Below are 8,425 nucleotides of genomic sequence, written 5' to 3' on the forward strand. Positions count from 1 at the left end.
CTGATTCAATTGCAAAAAAATTAGCACCATTTGACTCAGCGTCGTCGAATTACCATTATATCAAATTTTAACAAGGCCGCTAAATTTTCCAAGTTCTCCTTTTGTTGCCTGGACTATTTATAATGGAGAAGTATTGAGAGGTTTCTGGAAGGAATGCCAGGAAGTGATGAAACACGATGGAGAGAGGGAAAGGCATAAATAGGCGACGGAAGGGACCGGACGGGGGCATTCCGTATTCCGCAATAGTTCTTTAATATACGACGAGTGTTAAGTGTGAAAGAAAACGAGAAGACAACGGGGGGACGGTGAAGGGATACGAAGACTGGGATAAGCGACGACGAGTCGAACACGGCGTGTCCTTCACTATTTACGGCGGTTGTTCTTCGAGTTATGACGAAGAGTAGCACCAGATATTTCATGAAAATAGATTGTAGCTTTAGATTGTAGACATTCACCATTCTATCTCATTTCAAAATAATTATACCTAAATCGGTTAACAGTTCTGTTAAGCGTTATTGATTAAGTCAAAATTATTCCTTACTTGTACATTTTTTCAAATTAAATAAAATAAATCTTACAATAATTTAGGTTTAATTAGAATGATATGACCGATGACAGATGCACAAGCTTGGGAATTCACGTATCAATTCTAATCTGCATATCAAAGAATTCCCTACTATTTCGAAAAAAACTTAAAGACCGATTAGAAAGTAGATAGTACTGTGGTAGAGGTATTTGCTCATTAATCCATTGGTAATTGTTCAGCAAAAGATGTTTCCTTCCTTCACTCTTCCGCCGTTCAACAAAACCCCCTCTTTAACATTCTTTTCCACTCTTTGTATTTTTCCCCCCCTGATCCTAAATTTCCCTCTCTTAGAAACAAGGAATCCATCTCTCATTAGCAGAGAACATAAAAAAATGCGAATAAATGAAGGAAACCGGTTTGGTTAAATTAYATAAATGTAGATCAYAATCTATTCCAAGTTCAATTTGCTACGCGTTGAGCTCAACAAACAACTATTTTTCGAATAATTTTCTTCTAAGTTACTTCATCTCAATTGTTTCATTTTTCTTTCTCCCTTACTTAAAGTTATCGAGTAATTAAACAAAATTACAGGACGCATCAACGTATACTTCATTGTGCACCTTCGTCACAACATTATTGCAATTTTTATTGCTATTGTGCAATAAAACGAGTGCTCGTAAGTATCAATTTTAGTTATTTTGTCGTACGTTTTTCTCATTTTCGCAATAGGTTTATTTTAATACGGAATGAGTAAAAGATATCCCCTTCAATTTTGAATACCTTCGTTTATCTATTTTTTTCTTTAATTCGTCTTTGTGTTATCCTATTAATAATCATTGTTAGTTCGTGCGTGTGTTTTTTTTTATATAAAACTTCTTCGGCAACGCAGATTGGTCTCCAATCTCGAAAACGTGAAAAAAGTCGAAAAATCATGTTTTTTGTTGAGACTTTTAACGATGGAAATATCTATGGTGAACCACTTTACGTCATTATCATCGGTATTTTATAAATAAATGACTATGCACACCAGTAAATTAATGGTAAATAAATTAATTTGCGATTCGTTGCGCCACGAAAATTACGGTCTATTTAAACGCGCATAATATAGTTAATATTTGTCCGATTTCAACGTATAAATAAAGACTCAATTAAATTAAATATTTCGAAATTTACATAAATAACATTTGTAGTCACTAACGGGTTCAATATGAGAAAAATATTTTCAAACGAGCTTATAGGTACATATACGGCCGTATTTCGCACTCTCCTTGATATTTAAATGTTCATTGAACCTCTACCTAATCAATGATCAAAAAATCAGGTGCTTTTAGCTGCATTTTCGGTTTATATGTAGAATGTTTTACGATAATGCACAATCGTAATGTCCTTATACATTTCTCACTATTTTGTATAATTACAAATAAATATGATTACAAACGAATTTTACATAAATAGATAATTTCACAGAAAGAATCATATATGAAAATAAAAAATGAAAAAAAAAATTAAAGAAACATCATAATTATAAATTTATCTTTAAATTTTAGTCCGCATTTCTGCTTTTTAACAAAATAATATTAGATTCGCAATAAGAAACCTCGAAAAGCTTTATATATTTGAGTTAAAATTCTCAATGGAAATACACTACTACTATCTTGTATTTCCAATAAGCATTTTCATGATTTGAGTAAAGTAACCTTTGCCTCTGGCTTTACAATATTTTATTTATTGAAATTTTAATTCCTATTTCAAATATTTATTTTATTTCGCAATAGTGAGAAACCTATTATTTGAAATAGTATGCCAAATAAAAATTATTCAAATATTATCGAACCTTGGTTGGACGTAACACCTCATAGTTATAAACAGGTTTTTGTGAGTAGTCAAGTAAAAAAAAAAGGAAAAGAAACGGAATAATATACGTTCTTGTTTCTTGCAGATTAAATATCTTCCTATATGCAAACTAAATAAAAAACAAAAACAAAAAATCTTACCATCAAGAAAATACAAGTACTCTCTATATATCACGTGTATGACTCACATTCAATTTTTTATCGACATGTATTTTAAAATATGTATTTACCCGGCAAATATGTAAATACCTTTTATTGATTTTCCTCGTTATGTAAATTTATAATGTTTATTTAAATATTTAGCTTGCCAGGATGAAAAAATTATATATGATACAATGATAAATAAATTATAGGTTAAAAAGGATAGAGAATTGTACGCATTTATTTAACGACTAAGCGTCAATAAATGTAATTAATTTTTATTTACTTTAAAATGATGTATTATAAAATAGTTAATAAGCAGGTTATGTGAATAAACACAATTACAATTTCTGCAACGTTTCGTACATACATTTGAATTTCTTCAGGCAACTGGAAAAATACAGTAACAGGTTATATAAAAATTTCATTAGCATTACAATTATTAATAACTTATAAAAACGTTTGAAACTCAAAGATTATTCAACAACTACTAAAGTGACAATTTAATTGCTATTAATTTTTTCCTTTCGTTACTCTTCGTTTTATATTTTGTGTCATATTTTTCTATATTTATATGTAAGGAAAAGACCGTAGGCCGTTTTAAAAGCTAAAAATTGTTTTAAAAAATTTGAGACAGGAATTATTTCAAAAAATATAAAAATTACAATGACTGTAGGAGGCAACTTACATGACCGGTGTAGGAGACACTGATCACTGATTTTACAATATACTATTTTAATATGACAAAATATAATACACTTATATTTTTTGTTGAACTCTTAGTCAGACAAATGTAATAGAAGAGAAGATGATATATTAGAAAATATAATGAAATTGAAAAGTAATGTGATATAATGGTTAACAATTCGTATTAAAAAAAAGAGACCGAAAGTAGTCTAAGTTAAATGTATATTATGTATAACAAGGTAGAGTAAAAACTAACCGAGTCAGATACATTCTAGATTGATGGACAATCAAACAATAAAGACAATTTAACGCGATAAACCAATAATATCGAATAAAATCGTATAAAAATTAATCGGATGAAGTAAGATTGTATACAATTTGACTAGACTGAGCTACCAGACGGTTGGCGGAAGAGTGAAAATCATTTCCTTTTTTAAGAAGAGGTTCACATTTAGCAAATATGTTCGACGTTGCCAGCGCAATTTTTTCCATATTTGACGAATCGTTCCTCTTATTCCCTAATATTATTTGGATAGCCTCTATTAGTTGTCGGTTGTCGAAATTGTCATTATCTAGAAGCTATGAACAAGGCACTACTTAAGCATAGTAGACATAATTTTGTAAATGTTATATATAATTTCGGATATTTGAGTCGAGTGACGTCAAAGAACGTCTCCTGACAGATTTTCCAATCACAAAGTATAAAGTTATTAGAAATGAAAATAAAATAGTTCACAACTGATATTTTAATAGTCTAGCATATTCTGATCAACTCACTATTTAAACTTCATTGTGGTATAACAATTTAATTGACAATGAGCTGTGACTGAACCTGTTAGAAGGCACCCCTTGACGTGCTTGTAATATATAGTAAAATTATTAAAAACATTTGACTGACTTATGATAGTTTTGTCTTGGATATTTATGTTCCCTTAGTTCCTAGTAATTACAGATTCCGAAAATCGAGGCATATGAGAGGCTATTCCAAAAGAACTAGGGAACGATAGTGAACTATGCAACGCGTAGCTGTCTGGTTCCCTGAAAGGGATCCGCTTGCTTCTTCTATGAACAAAAAGCACTACGCTAATAGTCTTTTGTAATCTCGGGTTGTTCCTGACAGATAGTAATAATCTCTCATTTATATTAAAGACCTCGCCTATTGCTGTATTTGAATTCGACTTATTAATGAAAAATAGTCTTAATCTTTTAAATATATTTAGACCCTTCCGTAGACCGTATGAGCGTCAGGTTTTGTGAGTTTTATTGTAATATTTTACTAGACTAAAATCTAAATAGTTATACTGAACTTTATTTGATTTAAAAGTTTATTTCATCTAGTTTTAATTTTTCCTGTTAGTCATTACGTATAAAATGAAGACTATATTGAGTAAAATTCAACAACTAAATTATACTTATTAAAGTTACGGTCTTCTTTAAAATGGTCTAAAGCTAAGGCTTCTTCATTCTCATACAAAATTTTTTCATTTTTAAAATCGTTTGTATACTGATATATCATAGATTCTTGACACTTTTTCGTTTCTGAACTGTATTGTATTTTATATACCACTTCTGTTTGTTGTTTCACACGTACCGGATTTTTTGTAGATTGCACTAATTTATTAATATTATAAAACGCTAATATTAAGTTGATACCTCTGAAACAATTACTGATTTTATATAACAGCTATGTTATCAAAGAAAAACAACTATATCTTATCATATATATTGGACAAATTCAATAGTTTATAACTAAATTTAGCTAGTATTTTTTCAAATATTATCTAATTATAAAATATAAAATATTAGCGAATTGCTAATAAATGCGTCAGAAATTATATTTTATATAAATCATTGTAAATACAAATCCTATAAATATTGTTAAACATATTATTTTTCCAGTTTACTATTATAGATCGTTCGTATTTATGTGTGTGCTTACAATTAATAGAAAGGAAACGAATAATAAAACTATTTTATTCATAAATGGATTAATCATTAACAAGCACGTAAGTCTTTAGAAAAATATAAAGCTTGAAAGTAATGCTTTATACGTAAAAAAACTTTTGAAACATTCATAGTCTATTTTTTAATTTTTTCGATTTTCCATATAGAATGATGCTCGCAATTTTGTTAGGTTCAATTTTTACTCTATTTGTAATACACTGTTATTTGAGATATAGAAGAGTTGGAAGACTGTTAAGTTTAATTCCAGGACCGACCGAGTACCCGTTAATAGGAAATGTTCATCATTTACATGTAGATGATGGTAAGTTCTATTAAAATAATTATTTTGGGGAAGTATTTTTTAAGATGTGATTCGTTTTAATGAATAAAGTTCTCACTAAAAACTAATTTATTTAAATAATTTAGACCGTGTACTTCAGAAATTATGGAAACTTAATAACGAATATTATCCAATTTACAAACTATGGATCCTACATATTAATGCAGTGATTTTACTCGATCCGGATGATATTCAGGTAAAAAATTATAAAATAAGTACAAAGTACATTTCTCTTTGTTTTGTTTTAATCTTTTGAAGTATTAAAAAGCTGAAAGTGTTCCATTTCTTTCGTTACGAAAAATGCATATTCGAATTGTTTTTAAACCAGCACAAACAATTGAAGTTACTTTAAAGAGAGCATGACAAGACTATCTTTGTATCTCTTTGAAGCTGCATATTAAAAGGACGTTTTTTATCATTGTGCAATTCATTATATGTAATACAAATTCGCAGATAATAATAATAAAAAAGATTCGATAAATATTTAGGAATAAAATTTTGTACTCCAAAAGCTTAAAACTAAATCGACGAATTCAATTTATATAAATGAAAAAATATCWACTTCTATCGWAGGTAYTATTGAAGAGCAATGAATAYATTGAAAAAGGAYTTRTTTATAMACYTCTTATGCCTTGGCTTTCTACTGGATTACTAACAAGCARCGGTAAAAAATTTCAAATACTAAACAAAATTTTATAAAAAATATATTTAAAATGAAGGGTCATAAATAATAAAGTAGAAATCGCGCGTGATATAAATATGCCAGTGTTCGTTTGTGGTTTCCAAAGGACATTTCTGTTTCTTTCTTCTTTTATCGAAACTCTCATCTGCTTTTTTTTTTAATTGAAATTCTCGATTTTCCTAATGTTAATACTATCACAGATTAGTAATTTATTTTTTTTCTCTGCAAACCAAATTTCGTGACAATCAGTAAGTTAGATATATTTCCTAATTCTTTTGTAGCTATAAAATAAATAAATACAAATGCACAAACATCACGGACGCTTACTATCCAATAGACACTTACATTAAAAAAACCATAAAAAGCAATTACTTCTGAAGCATTACAATATATTTAATAGTATTTCGAATGAAACCTAATTTTATAGGTCAAAAATGGCACCTACGTAGAAAGATTTTAACACCTGCATTTCACTTTAATATTCTTAAACATTACTTTACTAATTTAAATGAGGAATCACAAAATCTTGTCGAATCTCTTAAAAAGGAGGGAGATGGAAAACCTGTTGTCAAAGATTTACGAGCATTTATCAGCAAATACACTCTTAATGCAATATGCCGTAAGCTAAGAAAACTTGTTTCTGTATATGTAATTAGCCATATATCCAATGATTTTAATTGCTAAATCTTCTCTGTAGAAACAGCTTTGGGTACTAAATTAACAGGAAAAAGCGAGCTAGAATCTGAATATCGTAATGCTGTTCATGTTTATGGCAGAATTGTGACATATAGGTAATCAATTAATATTTTGTTAAAAACAAAGTCAATAAAATAATTAATGTAATAATTTATTTTTTATTAGAATTTTAAAAGCGATATACTACTTTGATTTTACATTTTCATTAACACCACTTGGTAAAGTACAAAAAGAAGCATTGAAAACATTGCACAATTTTTCAAGAAATGTATGTTTTTATGAATAATTACTTAGAAAAATTTACGTTTTCTGAAAATATCTAGATTCAAAAAGTGTTATATTTTTTCTAGATAATTGCGGAGAGGAAACGTTATCACAAACAAACTAACGGGAAATATTTGCAAATCTTTGAGAATAATGATGAGGATGCCATTTTTAATAAAGATCCGGAAAAGGACGATGAGTGTATTTAAATTGGCTTAAATTAGAACGAAATTAAAATGAAGAAACAAAGTCAATAAAATTTTGGTGTTACAGATATGCCGTACAAGAAAAAACTTTCTCTGTTAGATCTGCTTATAGCCGCATCTTGGAGAGATAATCAAATAGACGAGGAAGGAATTCGTGAAGAAGTCGATACTTTCATGTTTGAAGTATGTTCTCGTAATTCAATTAATTTAGAAGACGAAAGTAGAAAAATATTTTATAAAAAAAAATTTTCTAGGGTCACGACACTACCGCAAGTGCACTGTGCTTTGCTTTGAGTCTTTTTGCTAAGCACAAGGATGTCCAGGTAATGTTACCAGCTGAAATTATTATCTGAAATATTTAGCAAAAAACAAATTTTTTACTTTAAATACATTAAAGAAGAATTATACATTGAATCGCTTTACTATTATAATTTCGGTGACTTGCTGATAATAATAATCYATAATGAAATTAACTGAAAATAAAAAGTTTCATCGGTTTTCTAGTGCGCACAGAAATTATAAAAATATTCTAAATATTTTTTTTTAGAAATGTTCATAGCTTAAAAAAATTAATAATTAATGCTATATTTTTTTTAGGAAAAGATAAGAGACGAAGTTAGGACGATTATGCAAGAAGATACTAATTTAACAATATCGTCACTTCAAAAACTTTCTTATTTGGAGAGATGTTTRAAAGAATCCCTTCGTTTGTATCCAAGTGTTCCTTTAATTTTTCGGCAAATTACTCACGATATGCAGCTAAGTATGAAAATATATGCATTTATGTGTTTACTTTAATTTCTTTCGTATCCTATTRATTCTTTATTTTATTCATTATATAATCGTATTAATTTTATAGAACATTATTTAATTCCATCGGGTACTGTCTGTGAGGTGCATATTTTCAGCCTGCACAGACGTCCAGAATATTGGCCAAATCCAAATGTTTTTGATCCGGAAAGATTTTTACCGGAGAATATAAAAGGACRTCATCCCTATTCCTACATTCCATTTAGTGCGGGGCCAAGAAACTGCATTGGTAAATATTTCTTGCAAAAGTGAAAATCTAAAATTTTCCTAAAATTG

The 8,425-nt window shown here is 28.7% G+C and overlaps 1 pseudogene; it reads left to right on the forward strand.

Moving 5' to 3' along the window:
- The first annotated feature begins 1,045 nt into the window (after nt 1-1,045).
- On the forward strand, nt 1,046-8,401 carry LOC106792423 (annotated as a pseudogene).
- The last annotated feature ends 24 nt before the right edge of the window (nt 8,402-8,425 follow it).

This window comes from Polistes canadensis, unplaced genomic scaffold, assembly GCF_001313835.1.
Source record: "Polistes canadensis isolate GaletaPanama2010 unplaced genomic scaffold, ASM131383v1 scaffold_427, whole genome shotgun sequence".
Taxonomy (NCBI): domain Eukaryota; kingdom Metazoa; phylum Arthropoda; class Insecta; order Hymenoptera; family Vespidae; genus Polistes; species Polistes canadensis.